At 44.0% G+C, this 21,350-nt stretch overlaps 1 non-coding gene across 1 annotated transcript; it reads right to left on the reverse strand.

Annotated features, from left to right (window-relative positions):
• Window positions 1-558: 558 nt before the first annotated feature.
• Window positions 559-666, reverse strand: LOC129700641 (U6 spliceosomal RNA). Its single transcript, XR_008724084.1, has one exon. It is a non-coding gene; the product is annotated as a U6 spliceosomal RNA (small nuclear RNA).
• Between the last annotated feature and the right edge of the window lie 20,684 nt (window positions 667-21,350).

Genomic DNA, 21,350 nt, shown 5'->3' on the forward strand with positions numbered 1-21,350 from the left:
ATGAAACATTTTCTTCTCACTCACCCATCCCACTGTTGGAACATATAAGTGACAGGAGTAGATTTAGGCCATTAGGCCCATCAAGTCTACTCCACCATTCAATCATGGCTGCTCTATCTCTCCCTCCTAACCCCATTCTCCTGCCTTCGTCCCATAACCTCTGACTCCTGTACAAATCAAGAATCTATTTATCTCTGTTTAAAAATATCCACTGACGGCCTCCACTGCATTGTGTGGCAAATTCCACAGATTCACCACCCTCTGACTAAAGATATTTCCCATCATCTCCTTCCTAAAAGAGCGTCCTTTAATTCTGAGGCAATGATCTCTAGTCTGAGATGCTTCCACTCGTGGAATCATCCTCTACACACCCACTCTATCCAAGCCTTTCACAATTCTGTATGTTTCAATGAGGTATGAGGTTTCAATGGGGTCAACAATATGACCCCCGCAGATGTGGTTGAGGAGAATATGTAATTGAACAAGGTCAGGGGGAGTTCCCACCACCACGGGTACCATGTAATCCCGTGATACCTGCTTCATGGTCAGATAGTCGGCGACTAAACCGTACCCCCCACCTGGTTTGCATGTCATCCTTGCCCAAGGGCCATGTTAATCTTCTTTGTATCGTTCCAATTTTAGTATATGAGCTGCCGAAGTGAGCCGGGTCTCGGCCTGAAACGTCACGTATTCCTTCTCTCCACAGATGCTGCCTCACCCGCTGAGTTTCTCCAGCATTTTTCTATACCTTCAGAATTAAAGGACATTCCTTTAGGAAGATAAGAAGGATTTTTTTCAGTCAGAGGATGGTGAATCTGTGGAATTTGTCACAGAAGGCTGTGGAGGCCAAGTCAATGGATATTTTTAAAGCAGAGATAAATAGAGTCTTGCTTCGTATGGGTGTTAGGGGTTATGGGGAGAAAGCAGGAGATTGGGGTTAGGAGGGAGAGCTATGTCAGCCATGATTGAATGGTGGAGAAGGTGATGGGCCAAATGGCTTATTCCTGCTCCTATCACATGACATCTTCAAAATCTTATTACTAAGATTTAAGGCTCCAACTTACTTTAAAAGAACATCTAAAATAATGGTATCCAAGAAGAGTAAGGTAACATGCCTCAATGAGTACCTACTGGTGGTTTGAGAGGTTGTCACTTGGACAATAATACAATACAATAATACTTTATTAGCCAAGTATGTTTTGCAACATACGAGGAATTTCATTTTCCAAGTCATACAAATAAAAAGCAACAGAACGCACAAAATACATTTTTACAAAAACATCCACCATAGTGACTCCTCCACATTCCTCACTGTGATGGAAAGCAAAAAAATAGTTCAATCTCTTCCCTCCTTTATCCTTCAGTGGTCAGGGGCCTCGAGCCTCACATCGACGGGACAATCTTACTCCCGTGGATGGCGGCGGGCCTCCTCGTCGGGGCTCGAACGTCGTGCGGCTTCTGGAGCTCCCGACTCGGTCTCTCCCGAGACTGTGAGCCTTTGATGGTAAAATCCACAAGCCATGGTTGGAGCGATCCCAGGCAAGGAATCGGCCCCCATGGTAAGTCCACAGCCCACGGTGGGGCTCAAAGTCAGTCTCGAGCGAGGCCTCCAGCTCCATGGTGTTAGGCCGTGGAGCGACCGGAGATACGATCCGAAAAACAATCGCACCTCCGGCAAGGTAAGAGACTGAAAAAAAAAATTTGGTTAGCAGTTAGCGATGTAAGTGTTGAAGGTTTCAAGGTTTTGAGTTAGATTTTGAGTTTTGGTGGTGGGAGCTAAGCGGCTGAACAGTTGTTACAGTACGTCAATACAGCTCTGTTTGATGGGTGCTTACTTTTTGAAATTATGTCATTATTTCAGTGTTAGGAGAAGAATTTTCTCCAAGCACAGAAGATAAATTCCTTGGAAGCGCTATTTTTTTATGAAGAAAATGATCATTGATTTTACTTCGGAGTCACGTGAGTGACTACGTGAAGAACGCCGCTAGGACGCATGCGTGTCATATATCGCTACACGCATTGCAACGAGTCACAGCAGGGGGAACGTTGTTCCCCTTAGTGGCAGAATTTAAAAGCCGGGAACAGCAGGTAAGGAGACTCTGCGTTCTTCCCACTTACTTTACAGGTGGAGACATGGACCAGATCCACGAGAAACAAGAAGGTTGCGAAAAAGCTGGCGGGGGAGAACCGCGGAGTTGCGGGCAGCCAGCAGCAGCAGCCAACGGCATGCTAATCTCCCGTAATGGGACTAGCTGTGCCCGACTTCGCTCCTGCACCGGCCAAATCTACACCACGGCCAGGCGGTAAAGCAAAGCAAAAACCAGACAGAGTCGTTGACTCCGATGAGTCCGACATTGAACAGCCGCGAGCGGCCAGTGCCCGTGAGCATTGGGGCTGGTTGGAGCGGCTGGGGGAACAGGAACAGCCGTGAGCAGCCAGTGTCCGTGAGCATTGGAGCCGGTTGGAGCGGCTTGAGGAGCAGGAGCAGGCGCGAGCGGCCAGTGCCCGTGAGCATTGGAGCTGGTTGGAGCGGCTTCAGGAACAGGAGCAGCCGCGAGTGGCCTGTGCCCGAGAGCATAAGAGCCAGTTGGCGTGGCTGTTGGAGGAAATACTCCAAAGTGACAGGCTCCGGGAGATGGAGATTAGGCACAGTGGGCAGCTAGTAAGTCCTACAGCAGTACTTCTTGTGGGGCTGCACAGTGTTTCTCCCTCATCAGAGGGGAGTACGGGGGGTCAATTCTGGGCTGACCCTGAAGAGGGGTGTGGAACATCCCCCTAGTGTACATGGGGTGCAAGAAAACCTATTGGATATGATGTCCCAGTTTCTTCAACCCGACCAAACTGGCCAAAAACTGGAGCCCAAAATAGCTGCAAGTATTGACTACATGTCATTCAACCAGCTACAAGGACAGGCATTATTGGACACCACAGCAAGACACTTAGCACCAGGGAACTGCAAATCACTAAATGTTCCCAGTGTCAACCAGTGCATTTGGAAACATGTAGGGGCATCGATCAGAGCCAGGGACTTGAAAATACAAAAAGTTCTGAAAGTCCTAACAGCGGGAATTACGGCTTTCGCCCGCACATTGAACGAACAAGACATGACTCAAGATCACCAAGATGCACTGGCTTTATTTTGCAACTCCCAATACGAGTTAAGTAGTATTAGGAAGAGTGCTATCCAACCGGCTTTAGACCCCAAATTTGCAGGCCTCTGCAAACCTGGAACCTCCAAACCACCAATATTACTATTTGGAGGGGACTTATCCAAACAGGTCAAAGAACTTGATGAAGAGGCTAAAACCCTGGGGCTCATAAAAGCAGCGTCCAAAAACTGCTTCGGCCAGAAACAGCACCCCTACGCACCCACCAATCAGCCAAGACAAAGTGGTGAAAGCGCGAAGGCCAGGAACACCCAACATCGGTCTTTTTTAGGCCATGGCCCAGATCGGCCTTCCTGGAAAATGCACAAACCCTCAACACCAACCTAACTACAGACCCAGACACCGGCGCCTCAACGTCCACGGAGGATGCCGAAAAAGTAATAAACCTACCACTGGTAACCATGGAGGTAGGTGGGTCTGGTTCCTTACGAATTGAAGGGAGCATGGAGGTTGGTGGGAGATTACACTTCTATCTGGATGCATGGAATAAGTTAACTACCGACACTTATATTTTAAGCAGTATCCAGGGTTATACCATCGAATTTATACAAAAACATAACCCTCCAGTTCAGCATGTACCGAACCGAATGTTCGTGCTTACAGGCATAGAAAAATCAAAAGCACATGCTGAACTACAGCGGCTTTATAAAAAAGGAGTAATTGAGAAAACCCAACACGAATCACAGGAATTCGTGTCCAACATCTTTATCAAAAACAAGAAAGATGGTGGTTGCCGCATCATCATCGATTTGACTAATTTGAATACTTTCGTACAATATATTCATTTCAAGATGGAAACCTTTGTTACTGCTAAGCAATTGATTTCCAAAGGTTACTACATGGCAAGCATTGATTTAAAAGATGCTTACTATACAGTACCCATAAGAGGTGACCACAGATGTTATTTAAAATTCAACTGGTCAGCTCTGACAGTACAGGGCACTACCTAATGGTCTAACATCAGCTCCCAGGCTGTTCACTAAAATTTTGAAACCAGCCCTAGCGTTTCTGCGGAAACAAAAACACATGGTAATGGCATATCTAGATGACATACTTATTGTGGGCAAAACTTTGGAATTGGCTAAACAAGCGGAAACAGCCACAAAACAATTATTTGAAAATCTGGGGTTTATCATCCATCCAGGTAAGTCTAAATTAACGCCTTCAACCAAAATGGATTATCTGGGGTTCACCATTAACTCAGTTCACATGTCAGTGACTTTGCCGAAAGAAAAGGTTATAGCCTTAATAGAGGCTTGCAGCAAAATCATTGACATCACTAAACCATCCATCAGACTGGTAGCAAGAATAATTGGCAAGATAGTGGCTGCGTTTCCAGCCACACAATTCGGACCTTTACATTATCGAAATTTACAGAGAGCGAAAATAAGAGCACTCAAAATTAATGGTGGTCATTTTGACAGACCAATGAAGCTACCAACAGAAGCCATAATGGAACTAAAATGGTGGGTAGATAACATTAGGCATTGTTCCAATCCAATCATTATCAGCAACCCGTCTATGGTACTACAAACTGATGCCAGTGCACTTGGTTGGGGTGCTACCAATTCCATCTCCAGCTGTAGAGGGAGATGGAATGCACAGGAGGCATCATTATTACAAACACTGGGCATAAACTACCTGGAGATGTTAAGTGCATTCCATGGCCTTAAGTCATATTGTTCTGGGTTATATCACCAGCATGTTAGACTACAAATGGACAACACCACCGTGGTAGCATATATCAACCATATGGGTGGAAACAAATCGACATCATGTGATAATCTGGCCAACACAATTTGACAATGGTGTATCCAGAGAGATATTTGGATATCAGCTACCTACTTACCAGGTAAACTAAATTTAGTGGCAGACACCAGGTCACACAAATTCAATGAAAACACTGAATGGATGTTGGATAAAAATGTATTTGCTGAAATTACAGCACGGTATGGAACACCAGATATCGATCTTTTCGCATCCAGGCTCAATCACCAGTTATCGAATTATGTTTCATTGGAACCAGACCCTGGGGCAGCGACAACAGATGCATTTTTGCTGCATTGGGGGAAATTGTTTATTTATGCATTCCCTCCTTTCTGCCTCATCAGTCGGGTATTAAGGAAAATACAGCAAGATTCTGCATCTGGTATTTTGATAGTACCCGATTGGCCTACTCAACCATGGTTCCCGGTGATACTCGCTATGGTATTATAACCATGCATCATCATCCATCATAGACCTAATTTACTGGTTCATCCCGTAACAAGGGAAATTCACCCATGTCATAATTATACAAACCTATTAATTTGTAGAGTTTGAAAGCACCTCTACTACACCTGGGACTGACGGACCGAACAGTGGATATGATTGCATCGGCCCACAGACAGTCCACCAAAAAACAGTACTTGGTGTACATCAAGAAATGGGAAACGTACTGTCACAACAATAACCTCATCCACAGATCTAAGAACATCCCATCTGTTCTGGAATTCCTGGCAAGCCTCCATTACGATGAGGGGCTGAGTCATAGTGCCATCAACTGCGCCAGAAGTGCTCTGTCAACATACCTGTGGCAAGGAACAGAACGGCATTCTGTTGGGGCACACCCCCTGGTAACCAAGCTCATGAGGGGCATTTTTAATGCTAATCCCCCAAGAACCAGGTACTCCCAAATATGGGATGTGAGCATTGTACTGAACATGTTAAGAAACTGGTCTCCACCTACAGCTCTGTCCCTACAGAAACTGACTATGAAAACAGTCATGCTGATGGCCTTGGTCACGGCACAAAGAGTCCAGTCGCTACAGAAACTAAGGCTGGACAACATGACTATTTCATCTGGGAATTTAACTTTTTACATCTATGAATTAGTCAAACAGAACAGACAGGGGTCAGCAGGGCTAAAAATAGAATTCAGGGCCTACCCTACAGATGATCGTCTCTGTATTGTAACTCACTTACTATTATATATGGAGTATACAAAGATCATCAGAGGCAAAGAAATGGCACTTTTAATCAGCTACTAACAGCCACACAATAAAGGTGCAATCCAGACCATCTCAAGATGGCTAAAACAGGTCCTAATAAAGGCTGGAGTAGACACTAACATTTTTAAATCTCACTCCACCAGGGCTGCAGCTACATCGGCAGCTATGAAGTTGGATGTTCCTATGGACCAAATCCTCAAGACAGCAGGATGGTCAACGGAGAAAACTTTCCAACGATTTTATAACAAACCTGTAATTGAACCTGGAACATTTGCAGAAACAATTTTAAGTTCTGTAATATGATTTTACCCCATAAATAGGGGCTATAATTTGGTGTTAATAAATTTATCGTTGTTTTCAATATCGCATTGATGTCTACTGATGTTAACACTATTCTCCCCATAATCAAGGCAGATGTGATGCATGGACTCGTTTCCACGGCATGAAATCACAGAGCTTTAAAATCTTCACGTAGTCACTCACGTGACTCCGAAGTAAAATAGTAAGATTAAACGAGAACTTACCAGTTTGAAGTTTGATCGTTATTTTATGAGGAGTAACATTGAGGGAATACGTGCCCTCCGCTCCCACCCTTGATCATATACTCAACTGGTATCTCTTCTCTAATCTTACTATGTTTAGTCATTACAGTTATCTGTGATTTCACACCGCTGCTTTGAAGAATGACACGCATGTGTCCTAGCGGGGTTCTTCACGTATTCCCTCAACGTTACTCCTCATAAAATAACGATCAAACTTCAAACTGCTAAGTTCTCGTTTAATCTTACTATTTTATTTTGCAGCTCAAACCAAGTTTTTGAATATCCCAAGCAGAGATGACAATCGATAATGGAATAGAACACAAAGTGCTGAAGTAACCCAATGGGTCAGAGAGCATCTATGGAGGAAATGAACAGGCAATGTTTCAGATCAGGATCCTTCTTCAACCTCAACAATACCACTAACTTCCACCCTGCCATCAAAGAGTCTAAGGAAGGGTCCCAACGCAACACGTCGCCTTTTCATGTACTCAAGAGATGCTGCCTGACCCATTGAGTTACTCCAGCACTTTGTGTTCCATGCAAGGTTCCAGCAATTGCAGCTCCTTGTGTCATCACATTTTGGAGGCTACGTTAAGCGCAATGTGCATGATTCAAATGCTGCATGGGTGAAGTCAGTTTGCACAGAGAGACTGGGGGGAATGAATGTCCCTTTCAATCCACTGGACCACATGGATCTGCTATTATAAAGGTTAATACTGTTTCATCAGAACATTGATTGCATCATTAACTGTCTTCCTGCTGTATCCGTGCTTCCCATTTCAAGCCTTTGTCCTTGTGCATGTTTCCAGCAATTTCTGTTTTATTTAAAACTTCCACTATCTGCTGCAGCTTTTACTCAGTTATTGATTCTTACCCATGGGGTGATATTAAGTTTATAATATGCCACCCTGTTTCCAGTTCAGAAAGGAGAGTATTAAAAGATCTCAGCCATATGTCAACCATGTATCAGCTGTGATTCTTTCTCTCTTTACTCGGTCTTAATTTTGGTTACCATCATCTCGAGTTACAGTCATACATCATGGAAACAGGTCCCCACCGTCCAACTCATCCATGGTGACCAATATACCCCATCTAAGCTAATATCATTTGCCTGCATTTGGCCCACATCCCTCTTAACCTTTCCCATGTACGCACCTGTCTAAATGTCTTTAATGTGGTTTTAGAAGCATACAGTGCTAGGCAGATGGGTTTGATCATGACCTCCGATGCTGTCTGTGTGGACTTCTCCCTGTGACTGCATAGGTTTCTTCTGGATAAGTAGGATGATGTAGAACTAGGGTGAATGGGTACTTGATGATCAGCAAGGATACGGTGGCCCAAAGAGCCCGTTTCCTTGATGTCTCTTTCAATCAATCGATCATTCTACAGTTCCTTGTGTCTCTTGAAACTAAGCTGTCTCTGGGGGTGTGGATTAATGACTAACAACATTAGTGGCTGTTGTGAACAGGTGATCAATGGAATGTGGACTTGATGGGCAGAAGGGCCTATTTCCATGTTGTGAAATTAAATTAACTTCAATCAACATGAACCAGTAATGCCTACAATCTAATGCAGTTGAATATTTCTAACAGAACCAAGCGGAATATTATTTTCACAGTGAGTTTCTGACACTCTCCATTGCTTTCATAAATTATTTATTGTATTATTCAATTTATACTTCCATTTGTGCAGGTAGAGCTCTTATTTTCACTTAAAAGGCATCCTTGCAGGCACCTTCCAACAATCTCTCTTTATTAGCATTATACAATAATTCAACTCTGTGCTAAAGTGGCACATAAATAATACAACTGCTTTGCAAAAGAGGCTGAGCAAACTCCTCAGAGCATTGTCAATTAATGACGAGCTAAACCAAGGTGCTGAAAAGCACCAAAGCAATGCAAACAATAGCAGTTACTTATTTATTACTAACAACGTGCCTTTTCTGCAGATAAAGAAATTACTTCTTCCTGCTCCCATCGAGCAGAAGGTACAGAAGCTTGAAAGTGCACACCACACGTCTCTGCACATTCAACCAATCTATTCCCCTCATGATTTTATACATCTTGATTAAGATCACCCTCAGCCTCCTGCACCTCAAGGAATAAAGCCTGCCCAATCTCTCTCTAGAGCTCAGGCCCACCATTCCTGGCAACATCCTGGTGAATCTTCTCTGCACTCTTTCCAGTGCATAACATCTTAATAACGTCCTCCCTATAGCAGGGCGACCAAAACTGAACAAAGTACTCCAGGTGCGGCCTCACCAGCATCTTGTACAACTGTAACATAATTACGAGGATATTGGGGATGGTGAATGGATGGTGCTTTATTGCAGGGGGGGGTTTATTGTCTATTTCAAATACACTCACTGTTGAAACAAGAAGAAACCTGGGTTAATTAATTCCCACATCTCATTTAAAATGAATTATAAAGAATGCTCACCTTTACAGAGAGTGATTAGCAGCACAAATTTGGGTGGTTCAGATGTTGCCCATCAGTTGCTGAGTTGACTGCTGGTTGCCCCTGTGAGAGGCCACTGTGATCAGGATGTAGGTTGAGATCAGGGCAGTGGAGGCCTGTGGTTATTGAATGCAGTTCAGAAGGTTACTCTTGGTCCCAGTGGCCACAAAAGGAAATTAAAAATCTCTTTCGGATTTTCTTCTGGTTTCTGCTTCCTGGGCGGGCATATCTCTGAAGATCTGTCCTGAGCCCAGCACATTGATGCAATCACAAAGAATGACCATCAATGCCTTTACTTCCTATGAAGATTAAGGAGATTTTGTTTGATGAAAACCATTGAACTTCCACAGGTGTACAGTAGAGACCATAGTGATCAGTTGCATGGTTCGGCAACTTGAACACCCAGGAATGAAGAAGGCTACAGAGAGTGCTAGACATTGCTTGGCCCATTACAAGTATTGACCTCCCTACCAGTTTAGTTTGAAGAAGGGTCCCGATCTGAAACGTCATCGGTCCGTTTTCCAGAGACACTGTCTGATTTGCTGAGTTTCTTATTTTTCTGTATGGTTAATCGTAAGATCATAAATGATAGGAGCAGAATTAGTCCATTCAGCCCATCAAGTCTACCACGCCATTCAATCATGGCTGATCTATCTCTCCCTCCTAACCCCATTCTTCTGCCTTCTCCCCATAACCTCTGACACCTTTTTGTTTGTTTTTTACTCAAAATTCCAACATATGCAGTTCCTTGTGTCTCTAACAAGTTCTTACCTCACTTCCCACAGTATCCCCGGGTACATTTGATCAGGTCAAGGGGATGTGCCCATCTTTATATGCCTCACGAACATCAGCATCTCTTTCATAATATTGATATACTGTACTTCAGAGGATCACTCTTCTCTTTCATGAGTTCCCTAGTTTGCTTGTGCTTCTCAACTGTAAATACAGGTGGTTAGTGAGTGCTTGCCCCCCCTCCCCAAGCTACCAATCAAGGAGACAACTACAATAATTCTTAAGGGTGTTATAATTAACCCTTTTCTCTTAATATATCCATGTACCTATCCTTGTCCAAAATATAGAGGCAGAGCATTTTTCTACACCTGTCTGAGAAAATGGATTGTATTTTGAGTCATAGCGAGAGTCATGTGGCCCACCATTGGCCCATTGTCTATGCCGGTCAAGTAAGCAAAGTGAGCTACTATTTGCTGACATTTGGCCCATAGTCCTCTAAGCCCTTCCTATCCATGTAAGGGTTATCCTTTTATCCTATCATGCATCTTCTATACTTATCTCTTTATCTCACACATCTTTTCTTTTCACCTTTGGCCTTTGTCAGACCATCTGCCAATCAAAATCCCCTTCATCTCTATCCACCTATCACTTGGCTGGCTTTGTCCCACACCCACCTCTTTTCCAGCTTTCTCCCCCACACTACATACAGTTTCAAGAAAGGTCCCGACCCATAACGTCACCTATCCTTGTCCTCCAGAGTGCCAAAGTTTAAAGGACATGTGTGGGTTGAGTTATTCCAGCACTTTGTGTCTTTTGTGGTAAACTATTATATTACGAGGACTTCCCTCATAATTGACAGAGGATGTTATTCAAACTGTTCCTTGTGTCTAAGTATTACTAGTCCCCTGTTTTCACATTGTAGGGAGGTAGAATACTCCTTTGAGACAGAACTGGACACAATTATATGAAGTGACGTTAATCCCATGTAGTGCTGCAATACTTCTAGCATCTGCTCCAGTTAATGAAGGACTTCTGTGTGCTGGCACTTGATAATGGCAGCTGAATGTTCCATTCCTCAGTGGAAACCCCAAAGGTATTGATGAGTTCAATACTGAAAGAACTTGATAATTGCTGTCAAACACGATACATAAAGATGAACCGTTGTAGGTTTCATCACCAGCATTTTATCATCAAGCACCAGCTGCTTCAAAGTCAACTAATATAATATTACCCCTTATGCTCAAAGCTCTCACTATCTTGGCCATTACTGCTCCTGTTCAGTTTCAGACGGAGTGAGTAAACAACAAACATGAACTTTAATATTCGCACAAACACATGTATTTATTTTTAATTTCCTGATCAATATTTGTCCTTGGAGCCAAATAAACCTCTTCAGGAAACTTTAGTTGCACTGAGGTTATTATCGCCAAGGACAGACTTGGATTGTTTTCACTGGAATGCCGGAGGTTGAGGGGAGACCTGATAGATATCTCTAAATTTATGAGAGGCACAGGCAGCCAGTCAGAAACTTTTTCCCAGGGTAGAAATATCAAATACCAGCGGGCATAGTTCTAAGATGAGAGTGGCAAAGTTTAAAGGACATGTGTGAGTTGATTTTTTTATACGGAGGGTGGTGGGTGCCTGCAACAGTTGCTAAGGCTGGTGGTGGAGGCAGAATCCATTGTGGTGTTTAAGAGGCTTTTGGATAGACACATGAATATACTGGGAATGAAGGGATGTGGATTATGTGCACATAAATAAGAATTGGTCTTGGCATCATGTAGGCACAGGCATAGAGGGCCAAATGGCCTTTTCAAATGATGGACTGTTCTATGTTTTATCTTCCAGTCCTGAGTCTTTTTAGTGCAATCCAGTGGAAAATGGATTTATTTTTTCCCCCAATGTGGAACACAGTTGTAGATCATGGAGTCATACAGCATGGAAATACGCCCTTCAGCCCAACTTGCCCACGCCGACCAACAGGCCCCATCTATATTAGTCCCACCTGCCTGTGCATGACTCATATCCCTCTAAACCTATCATATCCATGTACTTGTCCAATTGATTGTTGTAGTATCTGCCTCAACTACCTCCTCCGGCAGCTCATTCCATACACCCACCACCCTATGTGTAAAAATGTTGCTGCTCAGGTGTCTGTTAAATCTTTCCCCTCTCACCGTGAACCTATGCCCTCTGGTTCTCACCTCCTACTTTGGGTAAAAGACTCTGTGCATTTACCTTATCTATTCATTTCATGATCTTGTACACCTCCACAAGATCACCCCTCATCCTTCTGCGTTCCAAGAATATAGTCCTAGCCTACTCAACCTCTTCCTATAGTTCAGGGAATCGCTTTTAAAACATGGAGGGGGACGCAATGAGGCCTAACATCTAGGACAATGGTTGGCAACCTACAGCCCACGGGTGGATCCGGTCCATAACCCAAACTCATCCGGCCCACTGGCATATTTTATTTCAATTCGTTTTCGCAACCTAGGAACTGCAGCCAGTCCCGGGGCACACAGGTGACCTGAGCACTACAGCCAGACTTGCCGGCCGACCTGGGTGCTACAGCCAGTCCCGGGGCACACAGGCGACCTGGCGTTACAGCCTGACCTGGGGCAAGTGAGCCGACCTGGGTACTACAACCAGTCCTGGGGCAGGCGAGCCGACCTGGGAACTGCAGCTTGTCCCGGGTTGCTACATTCTAGGAACTGGCGGCCTCCAACTAGAATCGACCTTGAGGGGTCAGGTCGCAGAGCCTGTGGATTTACCATCACGGAGCTGGCTGACATTGGAGGCTTTGGTAGCGTGTTTGCTGCAACATGTTTCACAAAACATGAGGGGGATTGTTCCCCACCTCTCAAAACATGGGGGGACAGGTCCCCCCGCACCCCCCCCCCCCCCCCCCCCCAGGCCGTGCTGCATCATCCTCGTAAATCATTTCTGCACCCTTTTCAGCTTAACAACATTATTCATTTGACAGGCTGACCGAAAGTGAATAAAAAACTGTAAATGTGGCCTCACCAATGTCATGTGTAATTGTAACATGAACTCCCAACCATACGCAAGAAGAAGATTCATATCAATAGAACAATCAATCATTAAGCATACAGAAAGTATTTGTGTTGCACCTCATATTCCACTTGGGTAGCTGACAACCTAACAGTATGAACGTTGAATTCTCCAAATTCAAGTAAATCCCTCCCCCCCCCCCCCCCCCCCCCCCCCCCTCATCCATCATTTTCCCATCTCCCTCCCCTCAATTCATGCTTTGCTCAAGATTGCAGCATTTACAGTCTTTTGTGTCTCATCTTGTGTTTTAGTTTTAGAGGTACAGCATGGAAAGAGGCCTTTCAGCCCATCGGTCCCCGCCGACCAGCAATCCCCGCACATTAACACCATCCTACACCCACTGGGAACAATCTTTTTACATTTACCAAGCCAATTAACCTATAACCCTGTACTTCTTTGGAGTGTGGGAGGAAACCAGAGAAACCAGAGAAAACCCACACAGTCACAGGAAGAATGTGCAAACTCCATACATTATACATGTGTAGTCAGGATTGAACCCGGGTCTTCAGCACTGTAGGGCAGCAACACTACCACTGCGCCATTGTACCACCCCAAGATGACTACTACTGTTGCTCACCCCTGGCAGGTCATTCCCCTCAACAGTCTTCAAAAGACTATACCTGTATTGAAGGGAAATAGCCACAGAGGCCACCTGCACGCTCTGCTTACTCCCTTTCCTTGTGGTCATTATCCAACTGGTGGCTTCCTGTACCTTGGGTGTGACCAACCAACTGTAACTCCTATCTATGAAGCTCTTATTTTCCTGCATGATCCTGAGGTCATCTCGCTGCAGCTCCAGATCCTTCATGCGGCCATAAGGGACTTCCAATATCCTGCAGGAGGAACATTGCATTATGCTACCTTCACTAAAACCAAGAGAAAAAAAAAGCACAACAATCACACACAAGAAACAGCAGAACTCGGAGAAAACCCACGCTAGTCAAGGGGAGAACATACAATCTCCGTACAGCACCCGTAGTCGGGATCGAAACCGGGTCTCCGGCTCTGCATTCGCTGTAAGGTAGCAACTCTACCGCTGCGCCACCGTGCCCGCAGATCAATTTAAGTGGCTAATGGTACAATTTAGGAATTTCGGTGCAAAGTCCCTGCCTTTAATTTATCACAATAAAGTCCTATACACAAGTTGCATTTGATTTTTATGCAAAATAGTCTTATTTTGAAAAATAACAATGATTACAGTAAGCAATGGTTAAAATGCCCCATTGCACATACCTGATCAACTGTCTTGTATCTCAGTTTTCTTCAGTTCAACCTTCCTTCCCAACCTAAATGCACGACCCTTGACTGAGTAACTCCCATTTTTTGTACTCCTGCCCTTTTTTACTCTCTCCCAATTCCTCCACACACCATTCCAACGAAGCTCCGATACAGATTTCTAGTCTCCAGGTTCCATTCCATCAGATAGACACAAAATGATGGAGTAACTCAATGAGTCAGACAGCATCTCTGGAGAAAAGGAATAGGCAACAGTTCAAACTCTTCAGACTTGTTCAGACTACTTCAGAATCTGAAGAAGGGTTCCGAACCGACGAGTGAAAATCTGATGAAGGGCTTCAATGTGAAACGTCGCCTATTTCCTTTCTGTTTTTGTTTAGCCCATCTTCACTGATCCCATTGGGCAGCACAGTGGATAAAATGTGCTGAACCGCTGGTAGAACCGCTGCTTCACAACACTGGAGAGTCAGGTTCAATCCCACCCTCAACTGCTGTCTGTGTGGGATTTGCATGTTCTCCCTGTGACCGTGTGGGTTTCCTCCAGGTGCTACGGTTTCCATTTACATCCCAAAGTCGTGCAGTTTTGTAAGTTATGTTCACTTGCCCCTGATCTGTAGGGAGTGGATGAGAAAGTGGGATAACATGAAACTAGTATAAACGGGTGATCAATGGTCGCAGTGGCCAAAAGGCCTTTTTCCATGCTGTGTCACTAAACTAAACTATTCTTAACCATATTTCTATCTCCAAGGCACATGGCAATGCTTTTGCCTTAATATTGATAGTGGTCTTTTTGAATGTAGTATCACGCACATTCTTTATCGTAGGACCATATGGAATTCATGTCCTGATGGGAAGAATTTTGCATCTCCCAACTCCCCACAGATTTTCAAAACTTCTCCTATATTTTATACATTGTTTTAAATTCCATGAATTGCAATTTTCTGCTATTTTGATTCTGCAGTCATTCTTTTTTTGCAATCCCGTACTGGCATTTCACATTCAACGCAAGAATTCATAACCTACTCCAGAATTGTCAGTGGGATAATTCCCCCCACAGCCTCATAAATCTACATCTCTGACTGCTCGATTTCCGGTTATCATACATAGTATTCCGTTTTCAGACATGCAACATTTTTTAATGCTCAACTGGCTTTGATCAATTTGCAATTCAGCCTTCCTGCTATCCCATCCTAGACCTTATTGTTTTACAAAACCACTTTTAGTTTAGTTTCGAACTGCAGCATGTAAACATGCCCTTAGGTCCAGGTCCAGGCTAAGAAAAAATGCGGGGGACACAATTTCTTGGCGGCCACACACACGCGCATGGGCACACACGTGAAGCTTCGACCGTGGGCCCTGTGGACGGTAACGTTGGGAGCTGACCTGGTGGGTGACTGACTCCAAACTCCAGCAACAGCAGCTTCGTCCGCCCTGAATCGTGGGGCTTGAATCAGCCCGTTAACGGGGTCTTTCATCGACCAGCGGGAGCCTCGATTGCCTAGATGCAGCATTTTGATTTTAAGTCACACCGGGTTCTGAAAGGCCCCATGAATGGGCCGATTCAGCCATTAGAAAGTGGCTGATAAAGTCCGGATTATAAAACATGGGGGGAGGATCGTCCCCCACCACTCAAAGCATGTGGGGACATGTCCCCCCTGTCCTCCCCCCAAGGATTTCCGCCCCTGCTTAGGTCCATGAGTCCTTGGCAATCATCAAACACCAGTTCACATCAGTTCCATAGTATCCCACTATTTTCATTCACTGCCTGCACACGCTTGGGGCAATTTTACAGCCCTTCCTCTGCTTTCACATTTCACACCACTTCTATCCTAATTTATAGTGCATTCAGAATGTATTCAGACCCCTTCACAATTGTCACATATTTTTACGTTACTGCCTTATTTTGAAATGGATTAAATTATTTTTAATTATCATCAATCTACACACAATATCCCACAATAAAAAAGCGATTACAGGTGTTTAGAAATTTTTGCAAAGTAATTAAAAAGAAATAACTGAAATACCACATTTACGTAAGTATTCAGACCTTTAATCAGTACTTTGTTGAGACACCTTTGGCAGCGATTACAGCCTCAAGTCTTCTTGGGTATGACACTACAAGCTTGGTACACCTGTATTTGGGTAATTTCTCCCATTCTTTTCTGCAGATCATCTCAAGCTCTGACAGGTTTGCTGGGGAGCATTGATGCACAGCTATTTTCAGGTCCCTCCAGAGATGTTCGATCGGGTTCAAGTCCAGACTCTGGCTGGGCCACTCAAGGTCATTCACAGACTTGTCATGAATACACTCCTGCGTTGTCTTGGCTGTGTGCTTAGGGTCGTTGTCCTGTTGGAAGGTGAACCTCCAGAGAGGTCTAAGGTCCAGAACACTCTGGAGCAGGTTTTCTTCAAGGATCTCGCTGTACTTTGCTCCGTTCATCTTTCGATCGATCCTGACTGGTCTCCCAGTGTCTGCCGCTGAAAAATATCTCCACAGCATGATGCTGCCACCACCATGCTTCACCATAGGTATGGTATTGGCTTGGTGATGATTGGTGCCTGGTTTCCTCCAGACGTGACGCTTGGCATTCAGGTCAAAGAGCGGAGAAGGAGCCATCTTGGGGAACGGCTGCTAACCAGCAGCCGTCCGTTTAATTCACTTTTTGTTTGTAGTTCTAGTGAGTCCTGTGTTTTTTTTGTTGGAGAAATAGACTTTTTAATGTGGGGGGAAGGGAGTAACTATATTTCTAGGTCCCTACCTGGTCGGTGAGGCAGCTTTTTCTCCGGGCTGCCCCGTCGACCCGTCCTCATGGCCTACCAGCGAGTGTGGAGCGCCGTTTCCTGGTGGGGACCGCCCAGCACCTCGGCTTCGGTGGCGGCACAGCGCTGGAGCGGAGCGGGCGATGCCTTGCCTGGGTCGCCGCGCTGGATCGACGCGCTGGAGCTCCGGTGAACTGTGACCGCCGAGTTCAACACCTCCGGGCTGCGGGTCTGCGAAGTGGAGTGGGCGGCGCCGACTTCAACATCGGGAGCCTGGGAGCTCCAAACCGGCGCGGCCTTGTCGGCTTCGGAAGCTGCGGTCTCCGGTAAGGAAGCGGCCGTTCCAGGTGGCCCAGCCACTGTGAGGACTCTCCCGACTCCGGGGCAACAGCACCTGGTGAGAACGGCCAGGAACATCGGGCCTCCATAGAGGCAATAGTGGAGGCCTGACTTTGGGAGAACTGGGGATGGGGACTGGACATTGTGCCTTCCCCCACAGTGGTAACCATTGTGGGGGGATGATTTTTGTGTGTAAGTGATTATTTTAGTTTGTGTCCAAGATGGCTGTCGGAAGGGAGAGTGTACGCTGGCGCGGTTTAGCTGCCGCTGCTCTCTCTTCACATTGTGTTTTTGATTTTTTTTTTCTTTGGATCGAATTCTGTCTTTAATTTGTGTATTGGTGATGTCTTTATTATTTATTTTACTCTGATTATATGTTTTTTACTCTTGTTAAATTCTGTAAGGTGTCCTTGAGACTTTTGAAAGGCGCCCACAAATAAAATGTATTATTATTATTATTATTAAATAGTTCGATCTTGGTTTCATCAGACCAGAGAATCTTGTTTCTCATGGTCTGAGAATCCTTTAGGTGCCTTTTGGCAAAAAAACAAGTGGGCTGTCATGTGCCTTTTACTGAGGAGTGGTTTCCGTCGGGCCACTGTACCATAAAGGCCTGATTGGTGGAGTGCTGCAGATATAGTTGTCCTTCTGGAAGATTCTCCAAGCTCCACAGAGGAACTCTGGAGCTCTGTCAGAGGGACCATTAAGTTCTTGGTCACCTCCCTGAACAAGGCCCTTCTCCCCCGATAGCTCAGTTTGGCCGGGCGGCCAGCTCTATGAAGAATCCTGGTGGTTTCAATATTCTTCCATTTAAGAATGATGGAAGCCACTGTGCTCTTCGGCAGCTGGAATGCTGCAGAAATTGTTTTATACCCTTCCCCAGATCTGTGTCTCGCCACAATCTTGTCTCAGAAGTCTACGGACAATTCTTTTGTCTTCATGGCTTGGATTTGTTCTGTCATCCACTGTCAACTGTGGGACCTTATATTAACAGGTGTGTGTTTTTTCAAATCATGTCCAATCAATTTACTTTATCATTGGTGGCCTCCAATCAAGTTGTAGAAACATCTCAAGGATAATTAATGGAAACAGGATGAACCTTAGCTCAATTTTGCGTGTCACAGCGAAGGGTCAGAATATTTATGTAAATGGGATATTTCAGTTATTTCTTTTTAATTAATTCACAAAAATTTCTAAACACCTGTTTTCACTTCTTCATTCAGGGGTGTTGTATGTAGATTTCGGATAAAATAAATGAATCCATTTTAAAATAAGACTGTAATGTAACAAAATGTGAAAAAGTGAAGGGGTCTGAATACTTTCTGAATGCACTGTACAAACAACCCTCCTTTTCTTATATTTATATATTTCTCATATTGCTTCATCTGGCTTTACAATCCACACCTTTCCTATCCTTAGCTAACATTTTTAGTCTTTTCATCCTTGTCCTGTATCCAACCATCTGCTGATCATAAATCTCCCTTACTTGTGTTCAGCTATCACCTGCCAAGCTTTATCCTGCCCCCACCTCTCCCAGCTATTTCCCCACAATGAAGAAGAGACCCGATCTGAAATATCACCGTTCCATTTTCTCCTGAGATGCTGCATAAACCGTTGAGTTACTAAACTACAGTGTCTTTCTTTCCATGTAAAAAATAATTGTTCTCTTTGGATTCAGCTCCTACTTATCAAATTTAAGTCCGATATGAGCAGAAATTCCTATAACCTGACAGTGGTAAACATTTTTTTTTCAGAGATAGAGCATACAAGGCCAGAAGGGCCAGAAGAGATACAGGCCATTCTGCCCAACGAGTCCATGTTATCCCACTTTTACATCCACTCCCAGCCCATTAGAGCAATTTTCCAGAGGCCATTTCACAGATAAAACCGTATATCTTTGAGATATGGGAGAACATGCAAACAGACAGAAGCTGAGATCAGAATTGAACCTGGGTCTCGAGCGCTGTGAGGTAGCGCCTCTACGTGGACAAAGGCCAGAGATGGGAAGAAGACAAAAGGCTGTGGGATAAACAGATTAGGAGAGGACAGGATAGGACAAATGTGATTCATGTAGGGTGCTTGATGAATGCAGTGGGCCAAATGGGCTGCACGAATGGAATAAGAATGTGTAATTGCATTAACATCAGTTCAATATTCAAGGAATGCAAGCAATTGAGATGCAAATTATCCGTTAATTGCATTATTCAGATGCATAGTGTACTCTCTGCAACATGGTGTCTGCTGTTCAGGCTAGTTATCTGCTTATGTTGCAATTGATGGCATCACAAATTCTACTAACAACTGGTAAACCTACAATTTTAAAATTAAGCTTTTACTGGGACTAGTTCTAATCGGTCATTCCAATAAGAGTGATTTCCATAATCTGAGTTATCAGAGCAAGTGGAGATGAATCATTTTCCCGAGGGAGCAATCTCAGGGTATATGTTTCATTCATTTTGTGCAGCATTGGGAAAGCACATTAGAAAGTTGTCAAAGTGGAGGCTTTATAAATAGGACTCACATATATGTTAAATTTATGAATCAAATTAAGTTTGATTCAGAATCTCTGTGCATCCAAATATTTTCTGAAAATATACTATAGCAAGTTCATTTTACCATGATCACTGTATAATGTTGGTGCCTTCACTGCCTTCTGATTAAGAATGTAGATGCATGAAAATCTCACCTACTTGTAAAGTAACCAGTGTTTTCATTTCAGCAAAATATCTTCTTTAATCCTGATTTAGTATCGCCAACATTCTCCACTTGTTCTTGACAGGATAGCGATACCAACTGAGCTATATTATTATGTAAGTATTAATAGGGTCCAGTACCTCACTTAGGTAAGACATGAGGGATACAATGTAGAGTTCTGGAAAATATTGCGTTCACCTCCGGCTTGATATGGTACTCACAAAATTGAACTTGAGAAAAGTATACAAGTTAATGAAAGGTTCAAGTTAACTTTTAGAAAGATTAGTTAAAATATAAAAGAAAGGTTAAAGGCAACAGTGCTAATGTACAGGTACAGAGCGATCTTAGGATCCAAGTCCATAGCTCTTTGAAAGTGGCAACACAAGTAGATAGAGTGATAAAGAAGGTGTATGGTATATACACAAACAGCTGGAGTAACTCAGTGGGACAGGCAGCATCTCTGGAGGGAGGGAATGGGTGACGTTTCGGGTCGAGACTCTTCTTCAAACTCAAGGCAAGTATGGTATGCTTGCCTTCTTTGGTCGGGACATTGAGTATAAGTGTCAGCTTTATAAGAGTTTATAGGACTTCGGTTTGGCCACATTTGAAATATTGTGTTTGGTTCTGGTTGTACAGTACAGGAAGGATGTGGAGGCAGTGGCGAGGATGTAGAAGAGGTTTACCAGAATGCTGCCAGGAGTGGAGGGTGTTTAGCTATAAGGAACCATTGGACAGACTTGTTTTCTCTGGAGCATCATAGGTTGAGTGAAGAGCTGATAGACGTACATGAAATGATGAGAGGCATAGATTCGATGCAAACTAATAAAATTGGGTATCATAAGAAGATGCAATCAATAAAATGGGTCCAATGGTTGATGTTATTAAACATCTGGTGCTTCCCTTTGATGCTGGTGGGTGGTTATTTTTATTTAATTAAATGTCTTTGGTGAGGATCTCTGCAGTTATTTCTTCCCTTGAGTTTCATTGTGGCTTTCTAACCCTTCCTCGCTCCATAGCTTCAAATTAATCGGAACGCTATGTGATAAAGAGCGTGAGAGTCATACCCTCTGGAACCATGGGTTAAAATCCTACGAAGGAGGATTGAAATAGATTTAATTAAGCAACATAGAATGGAATGGAGCAAACAATGATTGTCTCCATCAAACCATTGAATTATTGTGATTAACCATTGGTTCATTAATGTCTTAATTTATCTAGTGTACAAATGTGTTCAGACACAGTTGCGTAAGAATTACTGTGTTGAAAAGATAATAATTCCAACACATGGATTGCAGCAGAAGGCAGCTCCCCACAACTTTCTCAAGAGAAATTAGCAACAAACAACATATTTTAACCTT

This window comes from Leucoraja erinacea, chromosome 9 (assembly GCF_028641065.1).
Source record: "Leucoraja erinacea ecotype New England chromosome 9, Leri_hhj_1, whole genome shotgun sequence".
Taxonomy (NCBI): Eukaryota; Metazoa; Chordata; class Chondrichthyes; order Rajiformes; family Rajidae; genus Leucoraja; species Leucoraja erinaceus.